General features: G+C 32.8%; 1 pseudogene; it reads left to right on the top strand.

The window, feature by feature from the left end:
• Window positions 1–2417: 2417 nt before the first annotated feature.
• LOC134272032 (uncharacterized) lies at window positions 2418–15014 on the top strand (annotated as a pseudogene).
• The last annotated feature ends 1669 nt before the right edge of the window (window positions 15015–16683 follow it).

Raw genomic sequence — 16683 nt, 5'->3', positions numbered from 1 at the left:
AGCAAACATGTTGATCTCGACGATCTACAACTATATTTTATGATTTTTATGTCGTATGGTACATAATTAGGGGCCATAAGGGGCCAGAATTCTAAATCTTTGATGCTTTATATCTCGAAAGTGAGAAATATTTTGATAAGCAATATTGAACAAAAGATGTTCAAAATAATGTTCTGAACAATATGCAACCTTTCATTTTTCGGTAAACGTCCCTGTTAGGGAGTTGAAGGGTTGGCCCCTAAATATTTCTTTTGCAAATAACTCGAAAACGAAAAAGAATCTCTGAATAGTTGTTGAACAAAAAGTGTTCAAAATCATATAGACCTTTCAAGATGAAATCAAGAAAAAAGGGGCTGGGCACTCAAATTAGGGGCCAAGAGGGGCCAAAAGTCTTTAATTGATTACTCTTTATCAGTTAATATTTTGTAATACATTACTGAAGCAAACATGTTTATCTCGACGATCTACAACTATATTTTATGATTTTTATGTCGTATGGTACATAATTAGGGGCCACAAGGGGCCAGAATGCCAAATCTTCGATGCTTTATATCTCGAAAGTGAGAAATATTTTGATAAGTAATATTGAACAAAAGCTGTTAAAAATAATGTTCTGAACAATATGCTACCTTTCATTTTTCGCTATACGTCTCTGTTAGGGAGTTGAAGGGTTGGCCCCTAAATATTTCTTTTGCAAATAACTCGAAAACGAAAAAGAATCTCTGAATAGTTGTTGAACAAAAAGTGTTCAAAATCATAAGAGCTTTAAGATGAAATCAAGAAAAAAGGGGCTGGGCACTCAAATTAGGGGCCAAGAGGGGCCAAAAGTCTTTAATTGATTACTCTTTATCAGTTAATATTTTGTAATACATTACTGAAGCAAACATGTTTATCTCGACGATCTACAACTATATTTTATGATTTTTATGTCGTATGGTACATAATTAGGGGCCACAAGGGGCCAGAATGCCAAATCTTTAACGCTTTATATCTCGAAAGTGAGAAATATTTTGATAAGTAATATTGAACAAAAGCTGTTAAAAATAATGTTCTGAACAATATGCTACCTTTCATTTTTCGCTATACGTCTCTGTTAGGGAGTTGAAGGGTTGGCCCCTAAATATTTCTTTTGCAAATAACTCGAAAACGAAGCAGAATCTCTGAAAAATTGTTGAACGAAAAGTGTTCAAAATCAAAAGAGCTTTAAGACAAAATTAAGAAAAAGAGGCTAGGAACTCAAATTAGGGGCCAAGAGGGGCCAAAAAACTTTAATCGATAACTCTTTATCAGTTAATATTTTGAAATACATTGCTGAAGCAAATATGTTTAACTCAACCTTTTACAACTAAATATTATGACTTTTATGTCGCATGGAACATAACTAAAGGCCACGAGGGGCGAGAATGCTTATTCTTTGACTTTTCAATCTTGAAAGTGAGAAATATTTTAAGTTATATTGAAAAAAGATGTCCAAAATCATGTTCTGAACAATATGCAACCTTTTATTTATCTCTAAACGTCCCCATTAAGGAGTTGAAGGGTTGGCCCCCAAATATTTGTCATGCAAATAACTCGAAAACGAAAAAAAAAATCTCTGAATAGTTGTTCAACAAAAAGTGATCAAAATCCTAAGAGCTTTAAGATGGTATGAATAAAAAGGACTGATTCTTAAAATAAGGTGCCGTGAGGAGCCAAAAGCCGATTTTTTAAGTCTTTAATGTTCAATGTCTTTTATAGATTATGGAAAATCATTAGTTTAGAATGAAAATCTCAATCAAAATCTTATCTCATCTCATCATGAATCGGGCGGAAGACCCACTCGTTGCTCGCAACGAGATCGTATCTAGTTTTATTTATTATTCTAAAAAGAGTTATTTATCATGATAATAACGGTTCTTTTAATATATATATATTTTTTTATCTTGGTCTCATATTTTAAAAAATGTTGTAAAACACAACATGATTTTTAAATTCATGTTACGATTATAAATAGATCAGATATTCGTAATTCTTAATTTACAGGCAAAATAAGCAGCATCTAGTGTTGACGTTTTAGAAGCGGAAGTTCAGTCTAAAGGAGTGCGCCTATTTGTCATCATCTCTCTTGCAGTCGGGTGAAAGGGAAAAGAAACACATGGTAAACTTTTGAGGGGAATTAAATTCATTTTAATTTTTTTCAGTATTCCCATCTTACTTTTAAAATCGTCTTTAAAAAAATGTTACAATAATCCAATTTGATTTTGTCTTATAATTCATGAGTTATAGAAACTCATACAATGATACCCCCCCCCCCCTCCACATACACACAGACAAAATGAAAAGTGAAACCCTCTAGTAACTCGCTGAGTAATTCGTAACACTGATTTAAGTGCATAGTATCCAGCATTCTCATCTTACAGATTTTCGTTTTTTCGATCATGCGGTTAAAGAAATTCTGAATATTATGCTAACATGTGTTTTTGTCCCCCGCTTGAAAAGTGGGGGATATTAATATTGGTCTGTCCGTCCGTCCGTCTAGCTGTCCGTCTTTCTGTCTGTCTGTGACGCTTTCGTTCCCACACGATATCTCGAGAACCCTTTGAGCTTATGCAATGAAATTTTGCATTGCAACTCCCTATGGACTAAAGAAGACCCCTATTGATTTTGAGGTTAAAAGGTCAAAGGTCAAGGTCATAAATTCGCAAATTCTGTCTGTTAGAACACTTTCATTTCCGCACAATATCTCGAGAACCCTTTGAGCTTTTGCAATGAAATTTTACATAACAACTCCCTGTGGCTTAAAAAAGATCCCTTTTGATTTTGAGGTCAAAAGGTCAATTTTCAAGATCATAAATGTATACATTCTGTTTGTGTGTAACACTATCGTTTTGGGGTGATATTTCAAGATTTGTTGAGCTTTTGTAATGTAATTTTATACCAAAAGTCTCTAAAACCTCTCTTACCCCTCTCAAAGTTTCCCGCCCTGTTTTTTTTTTTTTTTTATTAGTATTGATTGTATTACATGTCGCTATTTTTAGCACAGGGGCATGAAGGAGAGTTGTTACGTATAAAAAAGGTTCTCGGCGGACTTTATATTCTTATTACATCTATTAGAACTGTTAAACAAAGGTAAAATTCGACACCATGCATTGTGTTAAATTTTGACAATATATCAAATGTGAAAATCCAATTCGAGTTTTCGCACTTTAAGCATGTTTTCGCGCAGCTTTGCATTTTCATGTAGTCATTCTTGCGAGGTGGTACCAGTGTTTATTTTTTTATTTTTCTAAATCCAGACGTTAAACAGTATACAATCAATCAATCAATCTAAATCCAGAATTAACATTATAGAAACGCATATTAGTAATAAATATTATATGCAAGTCATAAATTTGAATTGAATCGCTGAAAGTATTTTACGACATAAATGACAGCTCGACCAGTTTGATACACACTTGATACCTTGACCATTCTTACCACAGCACTTTACAGCCTCCCGATGTTGGGAAACTATCTCAAGATGCATTTGATGATGTAAATGAACTTTTTTTGCTGGAAAATTAAAACCATTAAACTTCTCACGTTTTGTGATAGATTTACATACGTTCTGTATAGATATGAAATGTACACTTTGCGCAAAAAATATTTTGTTCGAGGATGCAGTGGGAGTTTTGCCTGCGGGAGTTAGTGGCCATTTAATAGTTAAATGCTGGTCATGTTCAGAGTTTATACGTGTGGCAATGGACAAGACACATAGTTTGAAAGGAGATAAGAATACGGGACCCAAGATTTTGATGTAAACACCAAGCTAGCAACAGGTAATGTGACAATAAGCCCCCCCCCCCAAAAAAAAAAAAATTGTATAAATCATGTATATTATATACGTCGATCTATCCAACTATCTCATTGTTTTGGTTATTTTCTATCTTTGCATTGCTCTCATAAAACAATATAGCGATAGGTTAAAGATTAAGGTGGATTTCACTTTCAACAAATATGTGATGGTACCCTGTATTATTTTCCTTCTAAATTATAAAAAGCAATTAGGAAACTTATGTAATTAAAGTAAATTTTAAATGAATACAAACACCGCAAGAAAGTTTTTTTTTATTTAACAGCAATGTACCATATTGGAATTGGACCAACTCAGCTAAACAACTTTTTATCTGTGTTAAATCTACCTCTGCCTGCATCCAAAACAATACAGGGGAGATGTGATGAAGTTGGCTCCACACTGGAAATGTTGGCTTGCGAGTCAACTGATAAAGCCCTCCAAAAAGAAGTTGAATTGTCAACTGAAGGTATGTAAGAGATACTGTTATATCATGTGTATCAAATCATTAATAACTGCTTACCAAATTAAACACATATTGCAACTTTCATCGAAATCTAATTCAAGTTGGTCAATGGATATGTGATGATATCAAAAAGCCCAAAAGTTTTATTAAACAACATGTCACTTTATAATGGATATGAGGAATAGTGTCACAAAATTTCAGGCACAGAAGGACTTGATAAAAACAGTTTTGGGAAATGTTTTGTTGTGAATTGGTAAAAAAAGAAATATGCTAGGGACACAGTAAAATCTGCAATTGGAACATTATATTAGAATTGTTCATCTTTTTATTGGTCTTTTTTGCAATTTTAGGGTACATATTTTTACAATATCAAACATTTTGTATTTTCATCACTTTTGATGTGTGCTGATCAATCCAGTGGAATTTCTGTAACAGCCACCAGTTCTGAACAAACCATCAACATTTAGGATCCAGCCCAAGGTAATTGCTTAACAAATGAAGAATGTATTAGCTCAACTCAGCTGAAGGTGCAAGTGAGTTTTTCTGATCAAAAATTGACTGTTGTCTGTGGTTGTTGTCATTGAAAACTTTTCACAATTTGATTCATTTTCTTATCCAAACTTGGCACAGAGAATCAGGGATAGGGTGAGGCCACAATAAACAATCAAAGATGCTGGGCGTATATCCTTGTCTTTGTCCTCCGTGTATGTCTGTTGTTAACTTTAACCTAGCTCATAACTATTCAATATCAAAGGCAAGTGTATACCCCTTTATTCTACTTCCCACTCGAGAATTGCATTTCTACCGGGGGCATATAGTGTTTCACAAACACATCTTGTTGGTTGTAACATCACCATAAAATATAAACTAAATTTCTTTCTAGGTGAATTTCCAGAAACAGCCACTTTACCAATGGAAAAGTCAACAAAGTCAAACACTGGTAAGATTTCCTTCTGTTGTGAGTAAACTCATTCACCATCTAGAGATAGCTAAAATTTGTCGATAGATTTGTGCATCTCTCATCTTCCAAAAAAAAAAAAAAAACATTTTACATTTTTTTCAAACACACATTTAATTCATTGAATTTTTTTTTAACCGTTTTAGCCAATGAACCAATGCATGTATTATTCAATATGTATTATTCAAAATCCAACATGTTACATATACCTGTATATTATTTTAGTTTATAGATTAATGGTAATTATATCCACTGGTAATTAACGCAGGTCGCGGGTTTGGAGGGCTTTTAAAAGTGTCCGAAAAGATACCAAGAAAATTACCTATATGATTTCTTTACCTTTGATTTCCATTCTCTGAAAATTTTATAAAATTCGTCTGCACCGTTTTTGTGTAATTGAATTCCAAAGATGTCATTGATGTAGTAACATTTTCGACATTTTGTATTGAATTGTATAGGAAAAACGTCGTTTTCGGCTTTTTTCAGGCAAGGTTTTGATTTTAAAAATATCAATATCTTTTAAATTATGCAGACGAATTTATTTTTACTTTGGTATTTTAAACTAAAATTGATTTGGAATAAATCTATGTGAAAAAATTAATATGTCTTCGGGTTCATTTTCTCGTTATTTAATTGTAAATAATTGCCTTCATAATGAAAAATGTAGCATTTTGAAGTACGGCGTCATAAAATATCGCGACGTCACGGTCGATGTCGTGAATATCGTTCCGGTAAACAGACCAAAAAAAAATTATACTGATTTTTAAAAAAAGGAAATTCACTGCTTTCAAATGACCAGCATCATAATAATTAAACAAACCAATAAAACAATTCTTAGACATTTTTCTCTTTACGTCAAATATTAGTGAAAATTCTCGCAAAAGGCGAAAACCAACAATCAGTCCTTTAGTTTTTTTTTAATATATTTTCTTTACCTGTTGATTTCTTACCGTTTTTTCTTTTTGTTTTGTTTCTTTTATACACGGATTCTCGCCTCAGTTGAAAAATAAAAGTGACATTGTATTCCTTTCTGGAAAAGGCAGACCCCCCCTCCCCCGTTAAAATCGCACAATTGTGATAAGTTTGTCTGAAAAGTCGTACATGTAGGTATAAAGATACTTTACAAGTCAAGGACTAACACCAACCCCACCCCGAAATATGTTATTTTTACGTTTTGTTTATATTTTTTTCTTTAGAAAATTCAACAAGGCACTAATATCAACGATAACTCCGGCTGAATAAATTTCGCCAAATATCGTCCCGGGTATTAATACATGCATTAATGCATTCAGTGTATATATTGAAAATGTTTTTATCTAAGTTTACGTAGAGAGGCAGCGATTAACTAAAATAAATCATAACTTGATTTTATTTTATGCTTGTACGTATAAGGATAGTAGAAACGTACAAGGAATTTTTAGAGGAGTAAATTGGACGAGAATATAAACATTCATATGCATTTTATTTGGCGTAATCAACAGACAGATTTTTTTATGTTCTTAGCCTTTTAATATATATAACATTAATTCTACTGAATGAACATGGAAAGCAACGTAGCTAATAAAATATGTACATGTAACCAAAAAAGTATGCCGTTACTTACACAGGCTATTTGGGGTATCGAACCCCCCCCCCCCCCCCCCCCCCCCTTCCGCTTTTCTGGGGTTTTTCCTATTTTGGATTTTTAATACGTATTGCATGTTATTAATAATGATACCATTTTCTTTCTTTACGCTGTTTTTAAATACATGTATTTCGTTTTCGAGTGATACATAAAAAGAGAAGGCTTGCCACTGGCGTATATTCCATATAGGTAAAAAGACTGTAGTCTACACATCATTTTCTCAAGAATAAAAATTTGGTTGAATAAAGGGGCGGAGATTTCAAAATAAATCGGATCTATTAATTTATTTTGTTGGAAATGAAAAAAAAAAAGCATTCTAAGCAATCCGCACTTTTATGCCTAACCGATTATGTTAAAACTTTACAGTTTTGCTTTGTATTTAAGGACAAAACTATTCCCTTAGCTTGACATTTTTTAAGCCAAAGTTCAAATGTTATTAATATCAAGTCTTTATCGGAAAATTTAATCAAAAGCAACAGGATCCCATAATATATGCAGGAAACGAAATTGATAACTTGCATTATATTTGTTAGTCAACATTTTGATCGAATTTTGATTATTTAGTATGAGGAAGTTTCCATATTTTCTAAGCAGATATCTAGTAAAAGGTTAAGTTCTCCGTTTTGTTAAGTGGTATTCTTATCACAATGTAAACTGTAACATCTGTACAACATTATTTTCACGGGTCAAATTAAAATTGCATATGTCTGAGTTTGCAAAAGTGGTCTCTTTGACCCTCGACCCCCAATACCTATCGAGAAGAAGTTCCTTGTACATGTCTACCCACACTTTGCAAGCTCAGGTTAAATATGTGGCTTCGCACAAGCCTACACATTAGCAGACAGGAATATACGCCACTGCTTGCAATTTGTTTTATTCTCGCCGTCTGCCTCATTTGCACTTTATTACCTGAGATATATATTCACTTGATCACTATCTAAGGCGTAGGAAATCATGGAATATGCAGACATGAATATAAATTTGAAACACATTCTTCTTCCTTTTAAGATTTCCATTTAATTTTTTATGTGCTTCTGATTAGTAAATATTTCGATTAAATAAACCGCATAAGGGCGCATATAGGATTGAGTTAAAATACAAAAATAGGAAAAAGTTTACTGATCCCCGGGTTAAGCAAGGAAAAAATGGAAAGGAGGGATGGGGATCACATCCTACCTGCCTGTGGACATTTACAGGAGGTCAATGCCGATCACAAATGTATTAGTATATGTTTCATTTGTATTAGTACCTTAACAGTTTTTAATCTGTGACCAACCTATATATATTTTTTTCAAATAATCTTTTTAAAAATAAAGGTAAAACTTCTAATGTACCGGTACATTTGCGATGTTTAATATAATGACGTATAATTATTATTGTGAACTTTTGATTTGAATAGGGCAAAGAATTTTATTGATCCCAATTTCGGTTGGCTAAAAATTACATGTGAAAAACTTCATAGTGTTTTTATTGAAAAAAAAAAGACTTCATCAAATTTAATTTATTCAATGCAGTTTTTAAAATATGGAATTGATTTTTTAAACCCATTCATTTTTAAATTTTGCTCTTCGTCCGAGATTAGCACATACAAGTATCCTTTCATGATTGAGTTCGACTTTCCACCGGCGAGCATGTACAGTTTTGACGATGTTTACGGAGATAAAAGAAAACAAACACATGCATGCCCTATATTGTTGTGTAGATAAATTTTCGTAGAAGACAATAGTAATAAACAGTTTATCAGTGCATTTCCTCTGAAAGTATTAATGAGGGCGTTTCTGAGTAGGGGGTACTGAATGTAATTCGGAGTTAGATACCCTGTGTTATAATTAAACTAAGGGATAAAATTTATTTCCGAAACAAGTGCATGTTCTCTGAGAATAGACCCGGGAAAATGCGATTGATAACACATAATGAAACGCTTTCTAATACGTTCAGTGTTGGTAATTCGAATAGAAATAAGCCTTCGTTGCTTTTTATAACTTCAGCATGTTCTATGAATACTGATACACAAAACTACCAATTTCAACAAAATTTATAGCTAGATAATGTACCGAATTTTTCTATTTCTCAGTGTGACGTCATAATCAGATGTGCACAGAAAAGTCGTCCAAATTATATAAATTGCGTACCCCGTTTTAATGACGTCAGCAAACCCGCAACCTACGTTAAGTAATCATCATTAACTGCTTTATATACATGCATGTACAATGTTTTGTAAATTTGCAGATTATCATGAAATAACAGCATCAGCAGATGGAACATACCAAAGACGTGGATCAGGGAGATGCCACAATAGTCTTTCAGGTGAGATTTCAAACTGAAATTAAGCTCCCCTGGCCAAGAGAATTATTTTATATATAGAATTTATATAGAATCTGCCATGATTTGTAGTTGGATATGATTTTTATCCAACGAGTTGAGTGCTTTTTATCCCCGAGCCTTTGGGGTATAAACTTCATGGGAGATTCTTTTTATGCGAATTTTAATACTTCACAACCAATGTTTTACACTGTTTTTATTTAGGACTCCAATTTACTTTGCTTCATCACACCAACACAAAACCATTTTGACCTCATAACTGCACTTAACTGTGGGATATGAATACGATATCACATGAGCTATATCCATGGCATAAAGGGGTATTAAAACATGAGATAAAACATACTTAAGTTCATATCATAGATCATATCAGTCTGAGTGGCCCCAGATCAGCCTGAAGAGGGTTGATAAGGGTCCTGAGGGCTGACATGAACTATGACATAGACTTTAGAATGCAATTTTCTATTTATATATATATTTACCGGTAAAATAATAAATATTTGCAATTGAGTTCAAACAAAGTTTAATATTGAAGAAAGTCTCCTGTAAGATATGGCTTTAAAAAATAAAAATCAAAAAGAGCAAATTTTACATGTGTAGGTCAATTTAGATTGATAAAGGCTAAAATTCTAGCACATGAATCAATATTATATTTTCAATAAAATTAAAGTAAATTTAGAACTTAAAAAACAAATTAATTTCCTTGATTTGGATTTTTGTATGCTGGTCTAGCTGATAGGTGTTATACATCTACTAGATTTTCAGAAGGTCATAGATGTGTGGTATTGTCACACAGTGTGGAATTCGTGTATTTATTACTAAAGTATACAAGGTATTTTAGCTTACCTAAGCTGAAAATCACATTTGTCTGGCATCTATATGTCTGTCTGTGTCTGTCCATTTGTGAGCTTTTAACATTTTCAACTTCTCCTTAACCACCGGTCCCCAATAACATTTAATTTTGCAGAAACCATCCTTGCATGTGTAACAGACTTTCAAATTTGTCCTAATGAAGAGTTAAGTCCCCTCTCAAGGGGAAATAAAATATAGAAATATGGAAAAAAAAAGGTAGAAAATCTTCTTGAGAACCAAATCACCCGTAATTTCAAATTTTTCTGAAGCTTTCTTTTACATGCAAAAATTTAAATTTGATCCAAACATGACCCTCAAGGAGCTGGAAAGGAAGAAGCAAATGTATTCAGTTCAAACTGGTATTTCCCATGATCTCAGAGGGGTCAAAGAGGGGTTCATAATGGAGGAAGGGGGGATTTAACAAACAATGGCATTAATGACTTGTATTTCAACTTATTTAGGTGCTGCTTCTCTCATCGGTAAGAGAACGGGAAAAGTAATAGCATACACCGCACGTTATAAAAGATGCAGGATTTGCGACATGGCAAAGGTGCAAAAGAGACAGCCAAGACGGCATAGATGTAGAAAAAACTGGAGAGCCTCTGCAAAGGCAATGGAGCCAGACATGGTTGTAGAGATGTTGAAATCCACTAAGAAGAAAAAAGCTGTGGTAACGACTCTCATTAGGGATGATGAGACAACGGTGTTTAACAGAGCAAGACAGGAAGTTTGCCCCACAATGGAGAAAGTGTCAGACAAGAAAAATATTTCTTCTCAACTCTACAAGTTGAAACCAAAGTATAAAGAACTAGCAGTCAAAACGATAAATGCTCCAATGAAAGGTTTTAGTTACATGTTATCGCAGGCAAAGGGGGACAAGGATTATATTAAGAAGGACTACAGTCAGTTGTGTTGCACCAGTTTGGAGATCACAACCATTGCAACACTTGAAGTTCCATTTCTAAGGATCCTACCAGGAAGCACAGAAACTTACCCTGGGGCGTTGATCTCACTGATGTCAATTTAAAGCTCTCACTGTTAGCAATATTTAACAAACTGGACCCTGAGAAGTTGTGCAAGCTTGATAGTAGTAACATCAATGAAAGTTTTAGCAACACACTGAGATGTAAAGCCCCAAAAGACAAACATTACAGTGATGGAGGGAGTTTGGCTCATCGGTTATCAGCTGCTGTGTGCCAGAAAAATGAGGGATATGGATATGTTTCTACGGTATTTTTTTAAAATTGTTTACCATTCTATGCTATGTACATAAACATAATTAATATAATATTTAAAATATAGAGCAATTTCTCGGTATGGAGTTGTGTGCCTCAACATAAATTAGGGCTGTAATAAGTACACATACAGTATTACATATATATTGTATTCCTACATAATTGTCCAGTAAAAAATGGTTTACTGCAGTACATTAAGTTTCAGTGAATTACTTGTTTTTACTCAAATTACAGTTACATATAATAAGTAGTTTCCATTCATAAGAAAATAATTTTAATGTCATTTTAATTCTACATTAGGTTCATAAAAAGCTTGGATTAAGTCCAGAAGAATCAAAGTGAGACGAGCAATACACCTAGATAAAGATGTCAGAAGGAAGAAGGAAAAGTCAAAGACAAAAGATTTCAAGGTATTAAGTTGATTACTGAAAATATAATGATGTCTAATAAGAAACAGTTCATAAATAATAGTCAATAATGTATTTGAGCCAAAAGGGCCCTTTATTATACCCCACGCAACAAGTTGCGGGAGGTATAATGTTTTTGACCCATCTGACAGTCCTGTTTTTTTTTGTCAGCACAACTCCTCGTAAACTGCAGCACAGAAAATTGTCAAACTTTACAGATATTTAGTACACAGTCTGTTATATATGTGCATATTACCAGGAAATTCCGATCCCATTATTTTTTTGTGGAAATTTCGGCACTTTTCAGCTTATATTTTTGGTCATAGCTTGAATATAAAAATGAACATATTGTCAGCACATCTCATTAACTGCTGCAGTGATAGAATTTCGTCAAACTTTGCATATATTTAGGACACAATGTGTAGATGTGCATATTACTAGGAAATTGTGATTCCACATTTTCCCCAGCATTTTCAGCACTTCGAGTTTTGGGGGAGCCTGTGGTATGTGAGCTTCCTCACTTTTTCTTTCATTGATCTTTTTAAAAAGGCAGAAAGATGTGGGGGTTTTCTTAAATGAACTATTAAGATAAATATTCAGAAGCAGTTGTTGATAAATAAATGCAGATTAAATGTTATTTGACTTTCTTAAAAGTTGAGAAGACTTCAGTTAAAAGGTGAAAGAAGTGCCGAAACAAAGAGCTGTGAAGTAAGAATAGTAGAAACCTACTCATCCAATGTTCTAGGTAAGGATACTACCGTATAAGTGGAAATTTTAGCGAGACGCATATTTAGCGATTTGACCTTAAAAACTGGTAATTTATTTTAGCGAGATGTTATATTAGCGATTCTTAATTTTTTTAAATGCACACTAAAGAAGTTATTACAAATAATATGCAATTAATTTTTAGCGATATTCAATTTTAGCGATCTCGGCACCCTCGCTAATAATGCCAAAATTAAATCCTCGCTAAAAATTCTACTTATACGGTAGTATTAAAATTGAAAACTTGATTATATAAATATTAAGGGGAATAGACATTGCTCTGTGGTAAAAACTTGAAAAACAATCCTTTCTACTTCTTTACTTTAAAGTCTCTTGAATTTGCAACATTTTTTTTTCTTTACACATAATTCATAAATGCACCTTTATTAACAATCTACAGGGAGGCAGAAAAAATTCAAGGTCCAGATCCAGAGGAAGAACATAATGCTATACCCACACCAATTTTTGGTAAATTGAATCTTATCAAACTATAGATTCCTAAAATCAAACTAATATTCTAAAAATCTTCCATGATCCTTGTATCAAAACGCTTATTATTTCACTGTTATCAACAATACAAATTGTTCTGCTTAATCATGTTATTATGTAATCATGTATTTTCAGAGATCAACCAAGACCCCCCTGTCTCCTTATTCTACTCAAAGGGCAGTTTTTTTATGATCTGGAGACAACAGGATTAGGTGATGATAAAAATGATAATTTTTGTTGAATTGAAACTAATCTTAAAAAGGAAGAATTTAAAAAATAAAAACAATAAATATACAGTGTATTTGAAAAAAAAGATATGATATCTGATAATACATGGAAAACCAAATTTTTAAAAAATATTTAAATAAAAAATATGTATTGTTATAGTCATGTATGTTGCAATTTATGTAGTTTTAAAACAAAACGATGTATTTTAATTTATAGTGTTTAAGTTTAATAATATATCCAGATCAAACGAGAGAGTAACTTACTGCACGGAATATTACTTTATTTTAAAGGAAGAGAAAGCTGTATTACCCAGTTATCAGCCAGATATCGGTCAGATTTCAACACGTTCTTAACCCCAACCACGCAGATTTCACCAGAAGCCTCAAAAGTTACAGGGATAATTTATGATGAAACCACAAATGTTATGACACATCATGATAAAATTGTGCCACCTGTTCATCCTATGAATGGTTTATTAGATTTTCTGCATTTTCTGCATTTTCTCATGATTATTGGCAGGAATATTATTTTGGCTGCTCACAACAACAAGAAATTTGACTGCATTATTCTTTATAATCATCTAAAGTACTTCAACCTTTGGAGTCACTTTTGCAAACTAGTTATAGGTTTTCCTGATACATTGCCATTTTTTAGAAAACTTTACCCTGAGTTTCCTAATCATAAGCAAGAAACATTAGTGAAAAAACTTCTGAGAGAAGCCTACTCAGCACATGATGCAAGTGAAGATTGTCTTCATTTACAGAAACTTGTGTTTCATTCAGGGAATACTGCTTTGCTTTTCACAGAATTTATGTTCACTCCTGCACAGATTACTTCTTCTGGAGTGCAAGCACAAGAAATGTCTGTTGATTGGTTATGTCAAATTAATGTGGTGTCAGGAGATATGGCTACAAAACTGAAGAACTCATCTCTGACCTATCACCATTTGAAACTTGCATATGAACGAGATGGGTATGATGGTGTGTATTTTTTACCAAGTGAAAAAGACCTTGCAGGTAAAACTAGAATTACAAAATCAAGAAATGTTATAAAAAAGATATTGGAACATTTTCAAGAATCACAGGTGTAATTATGATTGTTGTAGCCCTATCTTCAGAGGAGTATGAGTATGATGTCCATTGTCCATCTGTCTGTAATCTGTTTTTTCAAACTCTACTCTTCCTACAGTTTTAGGTATAATTTCAGCTAGACTGTACACAGACTGTTTAAGATACCTAATTTTATATACATGTATAAGTTTTTGATTTTAGACAATTGATGTTTTAATTTGCAACTTTATATCTATAAATTCAGTTAAATTCTTTAAAAGCATTGGTGAACTTAAGTTGGACTTTTTGGTACACAAGAAGACTATTGATACAAAGATAATCTTTTCTATAGTTCACTTCTGCATAGCTGCAGCCCTGTCAGAGAGTTCTGGTAATGTACATGTTATGATGTTTTATTTTTTTAATGTAATTGCACTAAATATTATAATACCTATAATATCTGTTATCTTTGTAAAAGACTTGCTCTGCTAATGCCATTTCTTTCTTTTTAATTTCGTAAAGTTTTGGGTGGTAGCGATAAATAGTGTTGAATAATTCAAAGCATAACGTGATTTTGCATAACAGGATGCGATCCTCTGGCGCAGGTGAAACATAATCGTAAGATCGCAAGTCACTGGCGTAGTTGAAAAATACTCGTAAACTTGGCCTGCTGCAAAATCTGAGCTTGCTCCTATTGCATATTATGTAAAGGGTTTGGGAATTATATTTTTAAATTGCATGTCTCACACATATATTGACTTTGTAAGCCTAAGTATATCAGATTTATTCAACTTGAGTCAAAGACCGTTAGTACTTTTAATGTTTGTCTTAAATTGAATTCATATTGTTCATTGTTGGATGGATTCTGAAAAGAATGAAATTATATGTATTAATGAAATGTGTTCTTATCTTTTTTGTGAAGGTATAAAATACATGTATCTGTAGATGAAAGCACAAAACTACAAATGTGAAGACTGAAAAATGTACTGCCATTTGCTGTGCCCAACCAGGAATATGGCCAGCATGATTACAGTGTTTGTCATATCAGTCTCATGTATTATTTTCCATGTCTTTACCCTTAATGAATTTATAGTCGTCTCTAAGGACCAATAAACTCGCTTGCTTTGAATTTTCTGCAGTCTGAAAAAATTAAAACAAACAAGTTTATTTATCCATAAAGACGGATATGAAGGGTTATAAAATATACAGGATGGTAAAAAAAATATATAATCAAAGTTCTGCAGCCAACACAGGCCAATACCAATAGGAAGCAATTCCGGGGAGGAGGCAAACATTTACGGGGGGGGGGGGGGCACTAATCAACCTGTTCCTATTATGTTAAGATAGAAGCGATGAAAAAAGTTTATGACAGTTGTTATATCAATTCTCATAATTTGATATTCTCATGGTAATAATAACGTCATTTATTCACTTTAAAAATAAACCTTGAAACAGTCATACCAAAACAAGATTATTACCATCTCAATGAGCTTTGGTAGTGGAAATGTACTGTCATCTTTCAAAAGAAATAAAAAAGCAAATGTGAAAAGAATCTATACGACAGCAATCATGTGATTGTCAATTAATTGTCAATTAACCTTGTTAAAACATGAATTTAATGAATTTTTAGATGGTCCCCCATGCTTTATTAGAAGACATAGTGACTCTTTTGTCCACGGACTGACAGTAGTATAGACAAACTTGAATTTATTTTGAGAGTTTATTGCTGATTACAGAACGTAATACAAATGTATTAATAAAGTTATTAATTATGATACATCATTTCATAACTTTTACGCTGATTTATTCTGATTGACTTTCAGCAGTTTAGTTATACTTCAAATATAATATATTACTTTCATTTTGTATTGTATTTAATTAGTCCTAAGACATTACAGATAATCACACCAGAATTTAGACTGAAATTTAATCATAAAAGATGTACGAGGTCTACGTACAAAAGCAAGCACTTTGTGATAAATTTACTTTTAAATTTGTACAGACTTGAAGTCATTTGCAGAGAATGAAAGGGAAACAATGTGACATTGCCTTTGTGACGTAACTGACGTCATATTAAAATTTGCACAAAACAACCACTCGAATCGTCAAAATTGTGTACCAAAATTGATGACAAAAGCAAACCCAAGACCTAATTTAAGACGACATAAATATGTGATAGATTAAAAATCAAAATTACAGGAAATTTTAACACTAAATAAAAGAAAATTGAAAGATTATTTTGTGTTTGGCTGCAATCACGAGCACCTGACGTTACTTATTCATCTTTTAATAAAAAAAAATAATAATAATAAAGAAGGTACCTATCGAGACCGCCATCTTGAATTTTCAAAGTAGGTCATTCACTTGTATTTTCGTCTGAAACTCCGTAAAATAAATACCCTGCAACCATATTCTTTCTGTTTCCAGTCTTTCGAGGACTAAACGTATGGTCAGTGCAACCAGAAGGGCGCATTACT

The sequence above is a fragment of the Saccostrea cucullata genome, unplaced genomic scaffold, assembly GCF_032062105.1.
Source record: "Saccostrea cucullata isolate Sc308-1 unplaced genomic scaffold, CSIRO_AGI_Scuc_v1 ctg1835, whole genome shotgun sequence".
NCBI lineage: Eukaryota > Metazoa > Mollusca > Bivalvia > Ostreida > Ostreidae > Saccostrea > Saccostrea cuccullata.
Note: the sequence above shows the minus strand (reverse complement) of the source record. Positions and strands in the feature narration are given on the sequence as shown.